The sequence below is a fragment of the Myxine glutinosa genome, chromosome 11 (assembly GCF_964187855.1).
Source record: "Myxine glutinosa chromosome 11, kmMyxGlut1.1, whole genome shotgun sequence".
In the NCBI taxonomy this organism is placed as follows: Eukaryota; Metazoa; Chordata; class Myxini; order Myxiniformes; family Myxinidae; genus Myxine; species Myxine glutinosa.
Window position 1 is genome coordinate 9,901,740 of NC_136271.1, and position 22,384 is coordinate 9,924,123.

Consider the following 22,384-nt stretch of genomic DNA (forward strand, 5'->3'; position numbering starts at 1 on the left):
TGGCTCATTGTAAAGAACTCTCAATGGGGAATAAAATATGTTAATGATGACGTCATATGTCACGTGGTTCGGCCGCCATCTTGGAAAAACCGAAAAACCTAGCACCTCCATATCTCCGAAAGTGCTGAATAGAAAAAATTGAGACATGGCTCATTGTCAAGAACTCTCCATGTGGAATAAAATATGTTAATGATGACGTCATCGGTCACGTGGTGCGGCCGCCATCTTGGAAAAATGGGAAAAAAATTCACCTCCATATCTCCGAAAGTGCTGAATAGAAAAAATTGAGACATGGCTCATTGGAAAGAACTCTCCAGGGGGAATAAAATATGTTAATGATGACGTCATCGGTCACGTGGTTCGGCCGCCATCTTGGAAAATCCGAAAAACGTTGCACCTCTATCTCCAAAAGTGCTGAACAGAAAAAATTGAGACATGGCTCATTGGAAAGAACTCTCCAGGGGGAATAAAATATGTTAATGATGTCGTCATCGGTCACGTGGTTCGGCCGCCATCTTGGAAAATCCGAAAAACGTTGCACCTCTATCTCCAAAAGTGCTGAACAGAAAAAATTGAGACATGGCTCATTGTAAAGAACTCTCCGTGGGGAATAAAATATGTTAATGATGATGTCATCGGTCAGGTGGTTCAGCCGCCATATTTGTCCTAAATGGCCGATAAAAAAGTAAATTCCGGCAAGTCCTCGGTCTCTGACCGATTTTTCATTTGTTTGTTACTTGCCGGAAAAATTTTCCGGCAAGTATGTTGATCTGTTCGTTTGTTACTTGCCGGAAAAAATTTTCCGGCAAGTATGTTGATCTGTTCGTTTGTCTGTTTGTCTGTTTGTCTGTTTGTCTGTTTGCAGCACTACGTCTACACCGTTGCACGTAGAATCGCCAAACTTGGCACACATATTGGTCTTGCCCTCTAATATACTGTGCCCAAATGATGACGTCATCAGTCACGTGGTTCGGCCGCCATCTTGGAAAAACCGAAAAATTTTGCACCTCGATATCTCAATGTGCTGAACAGAAAAAATTGAGCCATGGCTCATTGTAAAGAACTCTCCATGGGGAATAAAACATGTTAATGATGACGTCATAGGTCACGTGGTTCGGCCGCCATCTTGGAAAAACGGCAAAACTTTGCACCACGAAATCTCCAAAAGTGCTGAACAGAAAAAATTGAGACATGGCTCATTGTAAAGAACTCTCCATGGGGAATAAAATATGTTAATGATGACGTCATAGGTCACGTGGTTCGGCCGCCATCTTGGAAAAACGGCAAAACTTTGCACCACTATATCTCCAAAAGTGCTGAACAGAAACAATTGAGACATGGCTCATTGTAAAGAACTCTCCATGGGGGAATAAAATATGTTAATGATGACGTCATATGTCACGTGGTTCGGCCGCCATCTTGGAAAAACCGGAAAACGTTACACCTCCATATCTCCGAAAGTCCTGAATAGAAAAACTTGGGACGTGGCTCAATGTAAAGAACTCTCCATGGGGAATAAAATATGTTAATGATGACGTCATCAGTCACGTGGTTCGGCCGCCATATTTGTCCTAAATGGCCAATAAAAAAGTACATTCCGGCAAGTCCTCGGTCTCTGACCGATTTTTCATTTGTCTGTTTGTCTGTTTGTCTGTTTGTCTGTTTGTCTGTTTGCAGCACTGCGTCTACACCGTTGCACGTAGAATCGCCAAACTTGGCACACATATTGGTCTTGCCCTCTAATATACTGTGCCCAAATGATGACGTCATCGGTCACGTGGTTCGGCCGCCATCTTGGAAAAACCGAAAAAATTTGCACCTCGATATCTCAAAGTGCTGAACAGAAAAAATTGAGACATGGCTCATTGTGAAGAACTCTCCATGGGGAATAAAACATGTTAATGATGACGTCATCAGTCGCGTGGTTCGGCCGCCATCTTGGAAAAACCGAAAAAATTTGCACCTCCATATCTCCAAAAGTACTGAACCGAACAAATTGAGACATGGCTCATTGTAAAGAACTCTCCATGGGGAATCAAATATGTTAATGATGACGTCATCAGTCACGTGGTTCGGCCGCCATCTTGGAAAAACTTTGCACCTCTATATCTCCGAAAGTGCTGAACAGAAAAAATTGAGACATGGCTCATTGTAAAGAACTCTCCATGGGGAATAAAATATGTAAATGATGATGTCATATGTCACGTGGTCGGCCGCCATCTTGGAAAAACGGCAAAAAATTTGCACCACTATATCTCCAAAAGTGCTGAACAGAAAAAATTGAGACATGGCTCATTGTAAAGAACTCTCCATGGGGAATAAAATTTGTTAATGATGACGTCATATGTCACGTGGTTCCGCCGCCATCTTGGAAAAACCGAAAAACCTAACACCTCCATATCTCTGAAAGTGCTGAATAGAAAAAATTGAGACATGACTCATTGTAAAGAACTCTCCATGGGGAATACAATATGTTAATAATGACGTCATCGGTCACGTGGTTTAGCCGCCATCTTGGAAAAAACTAGCACCTCCATATCTCCGAAAGTGCTGAATAGAAAAAATTGAGACATGGCTCATTGTAATGAACTCTCCATGGGGAATAAAATATGTTAATAATGACGTCATCGGTCACGTGGGTTAGCCGCCATCTTGGAAAAACCTAGCACCTCCATATCTCCGAAAGTGCTGAATAGAAAAAATTGAGACATGACTCATTGTAAAGAACTCTCCATGGGGAATAATATATGTTAATGATGACGTCATCGGTCACATGGTTCGGCCGCCATATTTGGCCTAAATGGCCGATAAAAAAGTACACTCCGGCAAGTCCTCGGTCTCTGACCGATCTCTGACCGATTCTGTCTGTCTGTCTGTCTGTCTGTATGTCTGTCTGTTTGCAGCACTGCGTCTACACCGTTGCACGTAGAATCGCCAAACTTTGCACACATATTGGTCTTGCCCTGGAATAGACTGTGCCCAATTGATGACGTCATCGGTGACGTGGTTCGGCCGCCATCTTGGAAAAACCGAAAAACTTTGCACTTCTATATCTCCGAAAGTACTGAACAGAAAAAATTGAGACATGGCTCATTGTAAAGAACTCTCCATGGGGAATAAAATATGTTAATGATGACATCATCAGTCACGTGGTCGGCCGCCATCTTGGAAAAACGGCAAAACTTTGCACCACGAAATCTCCAAAAGTGCTGAACAGAAAAAATTGAGACATGGCTCATTGTAAAGAACTCTCCATGGGGAATAAAATATGTTAATGATGATGTCATATGTCACGTGGTCGGCCGCCATCTTGGAAAAACCGAAAAATTTTGCACCTCCATATCTCTGAATGTGCTGAATAGAAAAAATTGAGACATGGCTCATTGTACAGAACTCTCCATGGGGAATACAATATGTTAATGATGATGTCATTGGTCACGTGGTTCGGCCGCCATCTTGGAAAAACCGAAAAACTCTGCACCTCCACATCTCCAAAAGTCCTGAATAGAAAAATTGAGGCATGGCTCATTGTAAAGAACTCTCCATGGGGAATAAAATATGTTAATGATGTCATCAGTCACGTGGTCGGCCGCCATCTTGGAAAAACCGAAAAACTTAGCACCTCCATATCTCCGAAAGTGCTGAATAGAAAAAATTGAGACATGGCTCATTGTAAAGAACTCTCCATGGGGAATAAAATATGTTAATGATGATGTCATCGGTCACGTGGTTCGGCCGCCATCTTGGAAAAACCGAAAAACTCTGCACCTCCACATCTCCAAAAGTCCTGAATAGAAAAAATTGAGGTATGGCTCATTGTAAAGAACTCTCCATGGGGAATAAAATATGTTGATGACATCATCGGTCACGTGGTCGGCCGCCATCTTGGAAAAACGGCAAAACTTTGCACCACTATATCTCCAAAAGTGCTGAACAGAAAAAATTAAGACATGGCTCATTGTAAAGAACTCTCCATGGGGAATAAAAGATGTTAATGATGACGTCATATGTCACGTGGTTCGGCCGCCACCTTGGAAAAACCGAAAATTTTTGCACCTCCATATCTCTGAAAGGGCTGAATAGAAAAAGTTGAGACATGGCTCTTTGTAAAGAACTCTCCATGGGGAATAATATATGTTAATGATGACATCATCGGTCACGTGGTTCGGCCGCCATATTTGTCCTAAATGGCCGATAAAAAAGTACATTCCGGCAAGTCCTCGGTCTCTGACCGATTTTTCATCTGTCTGTTTGTTACTTGCCGGAAAAAATTTTCCGGCAAGTATGTTGATCTGTTCGTTTGTCTGTCTGTTTGTCTGTCTGTCTGTCTGTCTGTCTGTCTGTCTGTCTGTTTGCAGCACTGCGTCTACACCGTTGCACGTAGAATCGCCAAACTTTGCACACATATTGGTCTTGCCCTGGAATAGACTGTGCCCAATTGATGACGTCATCGGTGACGTGGTTCGGCCGCCATCTTGGAAAAACCGAAAAACTTTGCACCTCTATATCTCCGAAAGTACTGAACAGAAAAAATTGAGACATGGCTCATTGTAAAGAACTCTCCATGGGGAATAAAATATGTTAATGATGACGTCATATGTCACGTGGTCGGCCGCCATCTTGGAAAAACGGCAAAAATTTTCACCACTATAACTCCAAAAGTGCTGAACAGAAAAAATTGAGACATGGCTCATTGTAAAGAACTCTCCATGGGGAATAAAATATGTTAATGATGACGTCATCAGTCACGTGGTCGGCCGCCATCTTGGAAAAACCGAAAAACTCTGCACCTCCACATCTCCAAAAGTCCTGAACAGAAAAAATTGAGGTATGGCTCATTGTAAAGAACTCTCCATGGGGAATAAAATATGTTAATGATGACGTCATGTATCACATAGTTCGGCCGCCATATTTGTTCTAAATGGCCGATAAAAAAGTACATTCCGGCAAGTCCTCGGTCTCTGACCGATTTTTCATTTGTCTGTTTGTCTGTCTGTTTACAGCACTGCGTCTACACCGTTGCACGGAGAATCGCCAAACTTTGCACACATATTGGTCTTGCCCTGGAATAGACTGTGCCCAATTGATGACGTCATCGGTGACGTGGTTCGGCCGCCATCTTGGAAAAACCGAAAAACTTTGCACCTCTATATCTCCGAAAGTGCTGAATAGAAAAAATTGAGACATGGCTCATTGTAAAGAACTCTCCATGGGGAATAAAATATGTTAATGATGATGCCATTGGTCACGTGGTTCGGCCGCCATCTTTGAAAAACGGGAAAACTTTGCACCACTTTTTCTCCAAAAGTACAGAATGGAAAAAATTGAGAGATGGCTCATTGTAAAGAACTCTCCATGGGGAATAAAATATGTTAATGATGACGTCATGTATCACGTAGTTCGGCCGCCATATTTGTTCTAAATGGCCGATAAAAAAGTACATTCCGGCAAGTCCTCGGTCTTTGACCGATTTTTCATCTGTCTGTGTGTCTGTTTGTCTGTCTGTCTGCAGCACTGCGTCTACACCGTTGCACGGAGAATCGCCAAACTTTGCACACATATTGGTCTTGCCCTGGAATAGACTGTGCCCAATTGATGACGTCATCGGTGACGTGGTTCGGCCGCCATCTTGGAAAAACCGAAAAACTTTGCACCTCTATATCTCCGAAAGTACTGTACAGAAAAAATTGAGACATGGCTCATTGTAAAGAACTCTCCATGGGGAATAAAATATGTTAATGATGACGTCATATGTCACGTGGTCGGCCGCCATCTTGGAAAAACGGCAAAAATTTGCACCACTATATCTCCAAAAGTGCTGAACAGAAAAAATTGAGACATGGCTCATTGTAAAGAACTCTCCATGGTGAATAAAATATGTTAATGATGACGTCATCAGTCACGTGGTCGGCCGCCATCTTGGAAAAACCGAAAAACTTAGCACTTCCATATCTCCGAAAGTGCTGAATAGAAAAAATTGAGACATGGCTCATTGTAAAGAACTCTCCATGGGGAATAAAATATGTTAATGATGATGTCATCGGTCACGTGGTTCGGCCGCCATCTTGGAAAAACCGAAAAACTCTGCACCTCCACATCTCCAAAAGTCCTGAATAGAAAAAATTGAGGTATGGCTCATTGTAAAGAACTCTCCATGGGGAATAAAATATGTTAATGATGACGTCATCGGTCACGTGGTTCGGCCGCCATATTTGTCCTAAATGGCCGATAAAAAAGTACATTCCGGCAAGTCCTCGGTCTCTGACCGATTTTTCATCTGTCTGTCTGTTTGTCTGTTCACAGTACTACGTCTACACCGTTGCACATGGAATCGCCAAACTTTACACACATATTTGTCTTGCCCTGGAATAGACTGTGCCCTATTGATGACGTCATCGGTCACGTGGTTCGGCCGCCATCTTGGAAAAACCGAAAAACTTTGCACCTCTATGCATAGATATATTGCTAGATGCCGCATGGCCTATCAGCGCTTGTTGTCGCGATACGTCGGAAGCGCGGCCATCTTGCGGAGGAACAACCAGCATGTGTGATCATTGGATCCAAGGCTAAAAAATTGACTCCTTGACCGTAGCTCGGTGAATAATGAACGGATCTGTACAATTAATACCTCATTTTAATGCTGAGGAAAATTTCTATTTAATAAGAGAAAAGTTTTTCATAGGAGGAAAGTTGGGGTACTGTAAAAAGCAGACCGGCCAGATAAGCGGACCATCCAGAATCGCAGACCACCCACACAGCAGGAGCAGACCAGAGACTGAATAAACATTCTCTGTGACTCACAGGAAATTAATTAAGATTAGATGTACATATAACATGATGTTAAATATGGACTAACCAAATAATACTTTTAAAAAAGGCTATCAATTAAGCTCAATCAATTAATCCCTACCTCAAACAATTGTTGTGTTTAAATGGATGTACATGTATAACACACATAATCCTGTCATCTAAGAAACTCGGTTTGTGCTTGGATGGGAGATGTGTGCATGGAAGGCTGAGTGTTGTTCGCTTGGCGCGGCAGAGACAGACACACACCTGTGTCAAGAGACAGACACAGACTGGCACGGATCGACAGACACATACACAGACTCGCACGGCAGACACAGACAGAGACCGGCGCAACAGAGACAGACCGGCGCAACAGAGATAGGAGACACAGACAGACCGGCTTGGCAGACAGACACCCACAGGCACGGCAGAGACAGTGTATGTATCCATGTGTGTGTGTATGCCTGTGTTTGTGTGTGTGTGTGTGTGTGTGTGTATGTTTGTATGTATGTGTGTGTGTATGTGTGTGTGTATGTGTGTGTGTGTCTGTGTGTGTGTGTGTGCATGTCTGTGTGCGTTTATGTGTGTGTATATGTGTGTTTATGTGTGTGCCTGTGTGTATGTGTGTGTGTGTGTGTGTATATGGCTGTGTTTATGCGTGTGTGTGTGTGTGTGTGTGTTTATGTGTGTGTGTATGTGTGTGTGTGTGTGTGTATGTGTTTTTGTGGGGTAAAATGAACGTATCTTTCATTAAAACAGCTGTTCACTACCATCTCTTATCTTCCCCCATTCAAAACCTTGATCTTTTCTACCCCCGTTAATACATCCCAAATCCACCTCTTTGAATCTCCGACTTCATTCCGGAAATTCCTAGCAATGTCCATTTGTTATATTCTGTGTACCACTCCCCCCCCCCCCCCCCCCCATCTCCACAACCGCCAGCCCTCTCCCTTCCATAGATCTCCCGATGTCCCTGCTCTCTACTGTTGTGTTTGTGTGTTTCCCCTTCTCTCCCCATCTTGTCTTCCGCTCCCTCTTTTTGTACACCGCTCCTTTCCTACGCCATCTCCAGGCATTGCAAATCGTCATTGCCGGGCACCGAAGGGGGCTCGGCAGTGACGCACGCTGAAAGAGAGTACTCAGTTTTCACTCTGGTTGTTTGTTTGTTTGTTTTCTTGTTTTCTTTCTTGTTTGTTTGTCCGGGCGATATCTCAGCCATCCTTTGAGCTAGGAAACTGAAATTTCGACACAATAGTGAAGAAGTCCTTTGTCAAAAACGGTATATATTTTTTTTGATTAATCAATAAATTGAGGAGTTATTTAATTATTAGCGATTAATTAAGTACTTATTTAATTAATCAAATTTCCTTTCTCTTCTGACCATTAACTCAGGCACCTTTTGATTTAGGAAGCTGACATTTGGACATGCCAATGACCAGGTGATTTGGCTGCAAAGGATATTTTTGATTTATTAATTAATCAATTAATCGATTAATTATTTAATTATTCGATTAATGACAACAAAATTTTTTTTTTTAAGTTACAGATTCTGATGAAATAGTGGTAGTTTATGTGTTCTCTGACCAAATTGATTAATAATTTAATTTTTTTATGATTATTATTTATTTATTTTCATTATTAATCATTTATTTATTTTCTTTCTCATTTGGCCAATATCTCAGGCACCTTTTGAGCTGGGAAGCTAATATTTGGACATGAGTGACCAAGTGATGTGGCTATCAAGGATATTTTTGATTTATTGATTAATCATTTAATCGATGAATTATTTATTGATTAATCGATTAATTATTTATTGAGTAATCAATTAATTATTTAATTTTTTATTAATGACTTATTTAATTAAATTTCTGAAAGATACATCTTCGGATGAAGCACTAGTGGTTTAGTTATGCTATAAGCTAATTGATTAAGAAAATATTTTGTGATAATCTTTTATTGATTTTAATTGTACAATTAATCAATCAATCAGTGTACACCTCTCCCTCCCAATGCAGCCTCTATGAGCTGCACTGCGGTATTGCCGGGCGCCGCCGCGCTTTAGGATATTTAATTATTTGGCATGGGGGCGGTGAACTTTGAATGTATGTGTACTTGTTTGTTTGTTTGTTTTCTTTCTTTCTTGTTTGTTTGTTTGTTTCTTGGTTGTCCGGGCGATATCTCAGCCATCCTTTTAGCTAGGAAGCTGAAATTTCGGCACAGTAGTGAGCAAGTCCTTTGTCAAAAACGGTATTTTTTGTTTTTTGATTAATCAATAAATTGAGGAGTTATTTAATTATTAGCGATTAATTAAGTACTTATTTAATTAATCAAATTTCCTTTCTCTTCTGACCATTAACTCAGGCACCTTTTGAGTTAGGAAGCTCATATTTGGACATGCCACTGACCAGGTGATTTGGCTGCAAAGGATATTTTTTATCTATTAATTAATCAATTAATCGATTAATTATTTAATTATTCGATTAATGACAAAAAAAAATTTTTTTTTAAGTTACAGATTCTGATGATATAGTGGTAGTTTATGTGTTATCTGACCAAATTGATTAATAATTTAATTTTTTTATGATTATTATTTATTTATTTTCATTATTAATCATTTATTTATTTTCTTTCTCATTTGGCCAATATCTCAGGCACCTTTTGAGCTGGGAAGCTAATATTTGGACATGAGTGACCAAGTGATGTGGCTATCAAGGATATTTTTGATTTATTGATTAATCATTTCATCTATTAATTATTTATTGATTAATCGATTAATTATTTATTGAGTAATCAATTCATTATTTAATTTTTTATAAATGACTTATTTAATTAAATTTCTAAAAGATACATCTTCGGATGAAGCACTAGTGGTTTACTTATGCGATTAGCCAATTGATTGTGAAAATATTTTGTGATAATCTTTTATTGATTTTCATTATACAATTAATCAATCAATTAGTGTACACCTCTCCCTCCCAATGCAGCCTCAATGAGCTGCACTGCGGTATTGCCGGGCGCCAGAGGCGCCCCGGCAATGCCACGCTGCAGCATATTTAATTATTTGGCATGGGGGCGGTGTACTTTGAATGTATGTGTACTTGTTATATATTTTGTTTGTCTGGTTGATTTGTTTGTGAAATAAATGTTCGCTCTTTCACGAGCCTCGATTCAGTGTACAAAAAAAAACAAAAAAAAAAACCCTCTCAAACAGAACACACCAAACTCACTTGATCACAACTTGTCATCCCTCTTTTCGTGCTGGGCCTCCAGGAATTGCTGGAAGTTTTGAGGTCCAGACCACTTGGGGTGACGTGCTTCACAACGCGAGCACCCTGTGGAAACAAATGAAGAGTTTTTCAAATAAAACAGCAGCAGAAAAACATGATATGACAATACTGTAAAGTGGACACCGCACTTGCTCCAAAAATGATAATATTAATAATGATAATCATAATAATCATAATAATAATAATAATAGGAATATAATAATAATATAATAATAATAGGAATCATCGAATTTATCACTGGAGAAGTCTTTGTTTGTGTGCTTGTTTGTTTGTGTGTTTGTCTGTTTGTGTGTTTGTTTGTTACTTGCCGGAAAAGATTCCGGCAAGTATGTTAATCTGTTCGTTTGTCTGTCTGTCTGTTTGTCTGTCTGTTTGGTACTTGCTGGAAAAGATTCCGGCAAGTATGTTAATCTGTTCGTTTGTCTGTCTGTCTGTTTGTCTGTCTGTTTGCAGCACTACGTCTACACCATTGCACATAGAATGGCCAAACTTTGCACACGTATTTGTCTTGCCCAGGAATAGACTGTGCCCAATTGATGACGTCATCGGTCACGTGGTTCGGCCGCCATCTTGGAAAAACCGAAAAACTTAGCACCTCTATATCTCCGAAAGTGCTGAATAGAAAAAATTGAGACGTGGCTCATTGTAAAGAACTCTCCATGGGGAATAAAATATGTTCATGATGACGTCATCGGTCACGTGGTTCGGCCGCAATATTTGTCCAAAATGGCCGACAAAAAAGTACATCCCGGGAAGTCCTCGGTCTCTGACCGATTTTTCATCTGTCTGTCTGTTTGTCTGTTCACAGTACTACGTCTACACCGTTGCACGTGGAATCGCCAAACTTTAGACACATATTTGTCTTGCCCTGGAATAGACTGTGCCCAATTGATGACGTTATCGGGCACGTGGTTCGGCCACGATCTTGGAAAAACGGAAAAACTTTAAACCTCTATATCTCCGAAAGTGCTGAATGGAAAAAATTGAGACATGGCTCTTTGTAAAGAACTCTTCTCCATGGGGATTAAAATGTGTTAATGATGATGTCATCAGTCACGTGGTTCGGCTGCCATATTGGAAAAACGGAAAAACTTTGCACCTCTATATCTCCAAAAGTGCTGAATAGAAAAAATTGAGACATGGCTCATTGTAAAGAACTCTCCATGGGGAATAAAATATGTTAATGATGATGTCATCGGTCACGTGGTTCGGCCGCCATCTTGGAAAAACCGAAAAACTCTGCACCTCCACATCTCCAAAAGTCCTGAATAGAAAAAATTAAGGTATGGCTCATTGTAAAGAACTCTCCATGGGGAATAAAATATGTTAATGATGACGTCATCGGTCACGTGGTTCGGCCGCCATATTTGTCCTAAATGGCCGATAAAAAAGTACATTCCGGCAAGTCCTCGGTCTCTGACCGATTTTTCATTTGTCTGTTTGTCTGTTTGTCTGTTTGCAGCACTGCGTCTACACCGTTGCACGTAGAATCGCCAAACTTAGCACACATATTGGTCTTGCCCTCTAATATACTGTGCCCAAATGATGACGTCATCGGTCACGTGGTTCGGCCGCCATCTTGGAAAAACCGAAAAAATTTGCACCTCGATATCTCAAAGTGCTGAACAGAAAAAATTGAGACATGGCTCATTGTGAAGAACTCTCCATGGGGAATAAAAGATGTTAATGATGACGTCATCAGTCGCGTGGTTCGGCCGCCATCTTGGAAAAACCGAAAAAATTTGCACCTCCATATTTCCAAAAGTACTGAACCAAAAAAATTGAGACATGGCTCATTGTAAAGAACTCTCCATGGGGAATCAAATATGTTAATGATGACGTCATCAGTCACGTGGTTCGGCCGCCATCTTGGAAAAACTTTGCACCTCTATATCTCCGAAAGTGCTGAACAGAAAAAATTGAGACATGGCTCATTGTAAAGAACTCTCCATGGGGAATAAAATATGTAAATGATGATGTCATATGTCACGTGGTCGGCCGCCATCTTGGAAAAACGGCAAAAAATTTGCACCACTATATCTCCAAAAGTGCTGAACAGAAAAAATTGAGACATGGCTCATTGTAAAGAACTCTCCATGGGGAATAAAATTTGTTAATGATGACGTCATATGTCACGTGGTTCGGCCGCCATCTTGGAAAAACCGAAAAACCTAACACCTCCATATCTCTGAAAGTGCTGAATAGAAAAAATTGAGACATGACTCATTGTAAAGAACTCTCCATGGGGAATACAATATGTTAATAATGACGTCATCGGTCACGTGGTTTAGCCGCCATCTTGGAAAAACCTAGCACCTCCATATCTCCGAAAGTGCTGAATAGAAAAAATTGAGACATGGCTCATTGTAATGAACTCTCCATGGGGAATAAAATATGTTAATAATGACGTCATCGGTCACGTGGGTTAGCCGCCATCTTGGAAAAACCTAGCACCTCCATATCTCCGAAAGTGCTGAATAGAAAAAATTGAGACATGACTCATTGTAAAGAACTCTCCATGGGGAATAATATATGTTAATGATGACGTCATCGGTCACATGGTTCGGCCGCCATATTTGGCCTAAATGGCCGATAAAAAAGTACATTCCGGCAAGTCCTCGGTCTCTGACCGATTTTTCATTTGTCTGTTTGTCTGTTTGTCTGTTTGTCTGTTTGTCTGTTTGCAGCACTGCGTCTACACCGTTGCACGTAGAATCGCCAAACTTGGCACACATATTGGTCTTGACCTCTAATATACTGTGCCCAAATGATGACGTCATCGGTCACGTGGTTCGGCCGCCATCTTGGAAAAACCGAAAAAATTTGCACCTCGATATCTCAAAGTGCTGAACAGAAAAAATTGAGACATGGCTCATTGTGAAGAACTCTCCATGGGGAATAAAACATGTTAATGATGACGTCATCAGTCGCGTGGTTCGGCCGCCATCTTGGAAAAACCGAAAAAATTTGCACCTCCATATCTCCAAAAGTACTGAACAGAAAAAATTGAGACATGGCTCATTGTAAAGAACTCTCCATGGGGAATCAAATATGTTAATGATGACGTCATCAGTCACGTGGTTCGGCCGCCATCTTGGAAAAACTTTGCACCTCTATATCTCCGAAAGTGCTGAACAGAAAAAATTGCGACATGGCTCATTGTAAAGAACTCTCCATGGGGAATAAAATATGTAAATGATGATGTCATATGTCACGTGGTCGGCCGCCATCTTGGAAAAACGGCAAAAAATTTGCACCACTATGTCTCCAAAAGTGCTGAACAGAAAAAATTGAGACATGGCTCATTGTAAAGAACTCTCCATGGGGAATAAAATTTGTTAATGATGACGTCATATGTCACGTGGTTCGGCCGCCATCTTGGAAAAACCGAAAAACCTAGCACCTCCATATCTCTGAAAGTGCTGAATAGAAAAAATTGAGACATGACTCATTGTAAAGAACTCTCCATGGGGAATAAAATATGTTAATAATGACGTCATCGGTCACGTGGTTTAGCCGCCATCTTGGAAAAACCTAGCACCTCCATATCTCCGAAAATGCTGAATAGAAAAAATTGAGACATGGCTCATTGTAATGAACTCTCCATGGGGAATAAAATATGTTAATAATGACGTCATCGGTCACGTGGGTTAGCCGCCATCTTGGAAAAACCTAGCACCTCCATATCTCCGAAAGTGCTGAATAGAAAAAATTGAGACATGACTCATTGTAAAGAACTCTCCATGGGGAATAATATATGTTAATGATGACGTCATCGGTCACATGGTTCGGCCGCCATATTTGTCCTAAATGGCCGATAAAAAAGTACATTCCGGCAAGTCCTCGGTCTCTGACCGATTTTTCATTTGTTACTTGCCGGAAAAAATTTTCCGGCAAGTATGTTGATCTGTTCGTTTGTCTGTCTGTTTGTCTGTCTGTCTGTCTGTCTGTCTGTCTGTCTGTTTGCAGCACTGCGTCTACACCGTTGCACGTAGAATCGCCAAACTTTGCACACATATTGGTCTTGCCCTGGAATCGACTGTGCCCAATTGATGACGTCATCGGTGACGTGGTTCGGCCGCCATCTTGGAAAAACCGAAAAACTTTGCACCTCTATATCTCCGAAAGTACTGAACAGAAAAAATTGAGACATGGCTCATTGTAAAGAACTCTCCATGGGGAATAAAATATGTTAATGATGACGTCATATGTCACGTGGTCGGCCGCCATCTTGGAAAAACGGCAAAAATTTTCACCACTATAACTCCAAAAGTGCTGAACAGAAAAAATTGAGACATGGCTCATTGTAAAGAACTCTCCATGGGGAATAAAATATGTTAATGATGACGTCATCAGTCACGTGGTCGGCCGCCATCTTGGAAAAACCGAAAAACTGCACCTCCACATCTCCAAAAGTCCTGAACAGAAAAAATTGAGGTATGGCTCATTGTAAAGAACTCTCCATGGGGAATAAAATATGTTAATGATGACGTCATGTATCACATAGTTCGGCCGCCATATTTGTTCTAAATGGCCGATAAAAAAGTACATTCCGGCAAGTCCTCGGTCTCTGACCGATTTTTCATCTGTTTGTCTGTTTGTCTGTTTGTCTGTTTGTCTGTTTGCAGCACTGCGTCTACACCGTTGCACGGAGAATCGCCAAACTTTGCACACATAATGGTCTTGCCCTCTAATATACTGTGCCCCAATGATGACGTCATCGGTGACGTGGTTCGGCCGCCATCTTGGAAAAACCGAATAAATTTGCACCTCTATATCTCCGAAAGTACTGAACAGAAAAAATTGAGACATGGCTCATTGTAAAGAACTCTCCATGGGGAATAAAATATGTAAATGATGACGTCATCAGTCACGTGGTTCGGTCGCCATCTTGGAAAAACGGCAAATCGTTGCGCCACTATATCTCCAAAAGTGCTGAACAGAAAAAATTGAGACATGGCTCATTGGAAAGAACTCTCCATGGGGAATAAAATATGTTAATGATGACGTCATATGTCACGTGGTCGGCCGCCATCTTGGAAAAACGGCAAAACTTTGCACCACTATATCTCCAAAAGTGCTGAACAGAAATAATTGAGACATGGCTCATTGTAAAGAACTCTCCATGGGGAATAAAATATGTTAATGATGACGTCATCAGTCACGTGGTCGGCCGCCATCTTGGAAAAACGGCAAAACTTTGCACCACAAAATCTCCAAAAGTGCTGAACAGAAAAAATTGAGACATGGCTCATTGTAAAGAACTCTCCATGGGGAATAAAATATGTTAATGATGATGGCATCGGTCACGTGGTTCGGCCGCCATCTTGGAAAAATGGGAAAACTTTGCACCACTATATCTCCAAAAGTGCAGAATGGAAAAAATTGAGACATGGCTCATTGCAAAGAACTCTCAATGGGGAATAAAATATGTTAATGATGACGTCATATGTCACGTGGTTCGGCCGCCATCTTGGAAAAACCGAAAAATTGTGCACCTCCATATCTCTGAAAGTGCTGAATAGAAAAAATTGAGACATGGCTCATTGTAAAGAACTCTCCATGGGGAATAAAATATGTTAATAATGACATCATAGGTCACGTGGTTCGGACGCCATATTTGTCTTAAATGGCCGATAAAAGAGTACATTCCGGCAAGTCCTCGGTCTCTGACCGATTTTTCATTACTTGCCGGAAAAATTTTCCGGCAAGTATGTTGATCTGTTCGTTACTTGCCGGAAAAGATTCCGGCAAGTATGTTGATCTGTTCGTTTGTTACTTGCCGGAAAAATTTTTCCGGCAAGTATGTTGATCTGTTCGTTTGTTTGTCTGTTTGTTACTTGCCGGAAAAATTTTTCCGGCAAGTATGTTGATCTGTTCGTTTGTTTGTCTGTTTGTCTGTCTGTCTGTTTGTCTGTTTGTCTGTCTGTTTGCAGCACTGCGTCTACACCGTTGCACGGAGAATCGCCAAACTTTGCACACATATTGGTCTTGCCCTGGAATAGACTGTGCCCAATTGATGACGTCATCGGTGACGTGGTTCGGCCGCCATCTTGGAAAAACCGAAAAACTTTGCACCTCTATATCTCCGAAAGTACTGAACAGAAAAAATGGAGACATGGCTCATTGTAAAGAACTCTCCATGGGGAATAAAATATGTTAATGATGACGTCATATGTCACGTGGTCGGCCGCCATCTTGGAAAAACGGCAAAAATTTGCACCACTATATCTCCAAAAGTGCTGAACAGAAAAAATTGAGACATGGCTCATTGTAAAGAACTCTCCATGGGGAATAAAATATGTTAACGATGACGTCATATGTCACGTGGTCGGCCGCCATCTTGGAAAAACGGCAAAAATTTGCACCACGATATCTCCAAAAGTGCTGAACAGAAAAAATTGAGACATGGCTCATTGTAAAGAACTCTCCATGGGGAATAAAATATGTTAATGATGACGTCATCAGTCACGTGGTCGGCCGCCATCTTGGAAAAACGGCAAAACTTTGCACCACGATATCTCCAAAAGTGCTGAACAGAAAAAATTGAGACATGGCTCATTGTAAAGAACGCTCCATGGGGAATAAAATATGTTAATGATGACGTCATCAGTCGCGTGGTCGGCCGCCATCTTGGAAAAACCGAAAAACCTAGCACCTCCATATCTCCGAAAGTGCTGAATAGAAAAAATTGAGACATGGCTCATTGTCAAGAACTCACCATGTGGAATAAAATATGTTAATGATGACGTCATCGGTCACGTGGTGCGGCCGCCATCTTGGAAAAACGGGAAAAAAAATCACCTCCATATCTCCGAAAGTGCTGAATAGAAAAAATTGAGACATGGCTCATTGGAAAGAACTCTCCAGGGGGAATAAAATATGTTAATGATGACGTCATCGGTCACGTGGTTCGGCCGCCATCTTGGAAAATCCGAAAAACGTTGCACCTCTATCTCCAAAAGTGCTGAACAGAAAAAATTGAGACATGGCTCATTGGAAAGAACTCTCCAGGGGGAATAAAATATGTTAATGATGATGTCATCGGTCAGGTGGTTCAGCCGCCATATTTGTCCTAAATGGCCGATAAAAAAGTAAATTCCGGCAAGTCCTCGGTCTCTGACCGATTTTTCATCTGTCTGTCTGTTTGTCTGTTTGTCTGTCTGTTTGCAGCACTGCGTCTACACCGTTGCACGGAGAATCGCCAAACTTTGCACACATATTGGTCTTGCCCTGGAATAGACTGTGCCCAATTGATGACGTCATCGGTGACGTGGTTCGGCCGCCATCTTGGAAAAACCGAAAAACTTTGCACCTCTATATCTCCGAAAGTACTGAACAGAAAAAATGGAGACATGGCTCATTGTAAAGAACTCTCCATGGGGAATAAAATATGTTAATGATGACGTCATATGTCACGTGGTCGGCCGCCATCTTGGAAAAACGGCAAAAATTTGCACCACTATATCTCCAAAAGTGCTGAACAGAAAAAATTGAGACATGGCTCATTGTAAAGAACTCTCCATGGGGAATAAAATATGTTAACGATGACGTCATATGTCACGTGGTCGGCCGCCATCTTGGAAAAACGGCAAAAATTTGCACCACTATATCTCCAAAAGTGCTGAACAGAAAAAATTGAGACATGGCTCATTGTAAAGAACTCTCCATGGGGAATAAAATATGTTAATGATGACGTCATCAGTCACGTGGTCGGCCGCCATCTTGGAAAAACGGCAAAACTTTGCACCACGATATCTCCAAAAGTGCTGAACAGAAAAAATTGAGACATGGCTCATTGTAAAGAACGCTCCATGGGGAATAAAATATGTTAATGATGACGTCATCAGTCGCGTGGTCGGCCGCCATCTTGGAAAAACCGAAAAACCTAGCACCTCCATATCTCCGAAAGTGCTGAATAGAAAAAATTGAGACATGGCTCATTGTCAAGAACTCTCCATGTGGAATAAAATATGTTAATGATGACGTCATCGGTCACGTGGTGCGGCCGCCATCTTGGAAAAACGGGAAAAAAAATCACCTCCATATCTCCGAAAGTGCTGAATAGAAAAAATTGAGACATGGCTCATTGGAAAGAACTCTCCAGGGGGAATAAAATATGTTAATGATGACGTCATCGGTCACGTGGTTCGGCCGCCATCTTGGAAAATCCGAAAAACGTTGCACCTCTATCTCCAAAAGTGCTGAACAGAAAAAATTGAGACATGGCTCATTGGAAAGAACTCTCCAGGGGGAATAAAATATGTTAATGATGATGTCATCGGTCAGGTGGTTCAGCCGCCATATTTGTCCTAAATGGCCGATAAAAAAGTAAATTCCGGCAAGTCCTCGGTCTCTGACCGATTTTTCATTTGTCTGTTTGTCTGTTTGTCTGTTTGTCTGTCTGTCTGTCTGTTTGCAGCACTGCGTCTACACCGTTGCACGTAGAATCGCCAAACTTTGCACACATATTGGTCTTGCCCTGGAATAGACTGTGCCCAATTGATGACGTCATCGGTGACGTGGTTCGGCCGCCATCTTGGAAAAACCGAAAAACTTTGCACCTCTATATCTCCGAAAGTACTGAACAGAAAAAATTGAGACATGGCTCATTGTAAAGAACTCTCCATGGGGAATAAAATATGTAAATGATGACGTCATCAGTCACGTGGTTCGGTCGCCATCTTGGAAAAACGGCAAAACGTTGCGCCACTATATCTCCAAAAGTGCTGAACAGAAAAAATTGAGACATGGCTCATTGTAAAGAACTCTCCATGGGGAATAAAATATGTTAATGGTGACGTCATATGTCACGTGGTCGGCCACCATCTTGGAAAAACGGCAAAACTTTGCAGCACTATATCTCCAAAAGTGCTGAACAGAAAAAATTGAGACATGGCTCATTGTAAAGAACTCTCCATGGGGAATAAAATATGTTAATGATGACGTCATATGTCACGTGGTCGGCCGCCATCTTGGAAAAACGGCAAAACTTTGCACCACTATATCTCCGAAAGTGCTGAACAGAAAAAATTGAGACATGGCTCATTGTAAAGAACTCTCCATGGGGAATAAAATATGTTAATGATGACGTCATCAGTCACGTGGTCGGCCGCCATCTTGGAAAAACCGAAAAACCTAGCACCTCCATATCTCCGAAAGTGCTGAATATAAAAAATTGAGACATGGCTCATTGTAAAGAACTCTCCATGGGGAATAAAATATGTTAATGATGACGTCATCGGTCACGTGGTTCGGCCGCCATCTTGAAAAAACCGAAAAACTCTGCACCTCCACATCTCCAAAAGTCCTGAATAGAAAAAATTGAGACATGGCTCATTGTGAAGAACTCTCCATGGGGAATAAAATATGTTAATGATGTCATATGTCACGTGGTTCGACCGCCATCTTGGAAAAACGGGAAAACTTTGCACCACTATATCTCCAAAAGTGCATAATGGAAAAAATTGAGACATGGCTCATTGTAAAGAACTCTCCATGGGGAATAAAATATATTAATGATGACGTCATCAGTCACGTAGTTCGGTCGCCATCTTGGAAAAACGGCAAAACGTTGCGCCACTATATCTCCAAAAGTGCTGAACAGAAAAAATTGAGACATGGCTCATTGTAAAGAACTCTCCATGGGGAATAAAATATGTTAATGATGACGTCATATGTCACGTGGTCGGCCGCCATCTTGGAAAAACCGAAAAATTTAGCACCTCCATATCTCCGAAAGTGCTGAATAGAAAAAATTGAGACATGGCTCATTGTAAAGAACTCTCCATGGGGAATAAAATATGTTAATGATGATGTCATTGGTCACGTGGATCGGCCGCCATCTTGGAAAAACCGAAAACCTCTGCACCTCCACATCTCCAAAAGTGCTGAATAGAAAAAATTGAGACATGGCTCATTGTAAAGAACTCTCCATGGGGAATAAAATATGTTAATGATGACGTCATCGGTCACGTGGTTCGGCCGCCATATTTGTCCTAAATGGCCGATAAAAAAGTACATTCCGGCAAGTCCTCGGTCTCTGACCGATTTTTCATTTGTTTGTCTGTCTGTCTGTCTGTCTGTTTGTCTGTCTGTCTGTCTGTTTGCAGCACTGCGTCTACACCGTTGCACGTAGAATCGCCAAACTTTGCACACACATTGGTCTTGCCCTGGAATAGACTGTGCCCAATTGATGACGTCATCGGTGACGTGGTTCGGCCGCCATCTTGGAAAAACCAAAAAACGTTGCACCTCTATATCTCCGAAAGTACTGAACAGAAAAAATTGAGACATGGCTCATTGTAAAGAACTCTCCATGCAGAATAAAATATGTAAATGATGACGTCATCAGTCACGTGGTTCGGTCGCCATCTTGGAAAAACGGCAAAACGTTGCACCACTATATCTCCAAAAGTGCTGAACAGAAAAAATTGAGACATGGCTCATTGTAAAGAACTCTCCATGGGGAATAAAATATGTTAATGATGACGTCATATGTCACGTGGTCGGCCGCCATTTTGGAAAAACGGCAAAACTTTGCACCACTATATCTCCAAAAGTGCTGAACAGAAAAAATTGAGACATGGCTCATTGTAAAGAACTCTCCATGGGGAATAAAATATGTTAATGATGACGTCATCAGTCACGTGGTCGGCCGCCATCTTGGAAAAACGGCAAAACTTTGCACCACAAAATCTCCAAAAGTGCTGAACAGAAAAAATTGAGACATGGCTCATTGTAAAGAACTCTCCATGGGGAATAAAATATGTTAATGATGACGTCATATGTCACGTGGTCGGCCGCCATTTTGGAAAAACGGCAAAACTTTGCACCACTATATCTCCAAAAGTGCTGAACAGAAAAAATTGAGACATGGCTCATTGTAAAGAACTCTCCATGGGGAATAAAATATGTTAATGATGACGTCATCAGTCACGTGGTCGGCCGCCATCTTGGAAAAACGGCAAAACTTTGCACCACAAAATCTCCAAAAGTGCTGAACAGAAAAAATTGAGACATGGCTCATTGTAAAGAACTCTCCATGGGGAATAAAATATATTAATGATGACGTCATATGTCACGTGGTCGGCCGCCATCTTGGAAAAACGGCAAAAATTTGCACCACTATATCTCCAAAAGTGCTGAATAGAAAAAATTGAGACATGGCTCATTGTAAAGAACTCTCCATGGGGAATAAAATATGTTAATGATGATATCATCGGTCACGTGGTTCGGCCGCCATATTTGTTCTAAATGGCCGATAAAAAGTACATTCCGGCAAGTCCTCGGTCTCTGACCGATTTTTCATCTGTTTGTCTGTCTGTCTGTCTGTCTGTTTGTCTGTCTGTTTGCAGCACTGCGTCTACACCGTTGCACGGAGAATCGCCAAACTTTGCACACATATTGGTCTTGCCCTGGAATAGACTGTGCCCAATTGATGACGTCATCGGTGACGTGGTTCGGCCGCCATCTTGGAAAAACCGAAAAACTTTGCACTTCTATATCTCCGAAAGTACTGAACAGAAAAAATTGAGACATGGCTCATTGTAAAGAACTCTCCATGGGGAATAAAATATGTTAATGATGACATCATCAGTCACGTGGTCGGCCGCCATCTTGGAAAAACGGCAAAACTTTGCACCACGAAATCTCCAAAAGTGCTGAACAGAAAAAATTGAGACATGGCTCATTGTAAAGAACTCTCCATGCGGAATAAAATATGTTAATGATGACGTCATATGTCACGTGGTCGGCCGCCATCTTGGAAAAACGGCAAAGATTTGCACTACTATATCTCCAAAAGTGCTGAACAGAAAAAATTGAGACATGGCTCATTGTAAAGAACTCTCCATGGGGAATAAAATATGGTAATGATGACGTCATATGTCACGTGGTCGGCCGCCATCTTGGAAAAACCGAAAAACTTTGCTCCACTATATCTCCAAAAGTGCTGAACAGAAAAAATTGAGACATGGCTCATTGTAAAGAACTCTCCAGTGGGGAATAAAACATGTTAATGATGACGTCATCAGTCACATGGTCGGCCGCCATCTTGGAAAAACGGCAAAACTGTTCACCACTATATCTCCAAAAGTGCTGAACAGAAAAAATTGAGACATGGCTCATTGTAAAGAACTCTCCATGGGGAATAAAATATGTTAATGATGTCATATGTCACGTGGTCGGCCGCCATCTTGGAAAAACGGCAAAACTTTGCACCTCTATATCTCCAAAAGTGCTGAGCAGAAAAAATTGAGCCATGGCTCATTGTAAAGAACTCTCCATGGGGAATAAAATATGTTAAT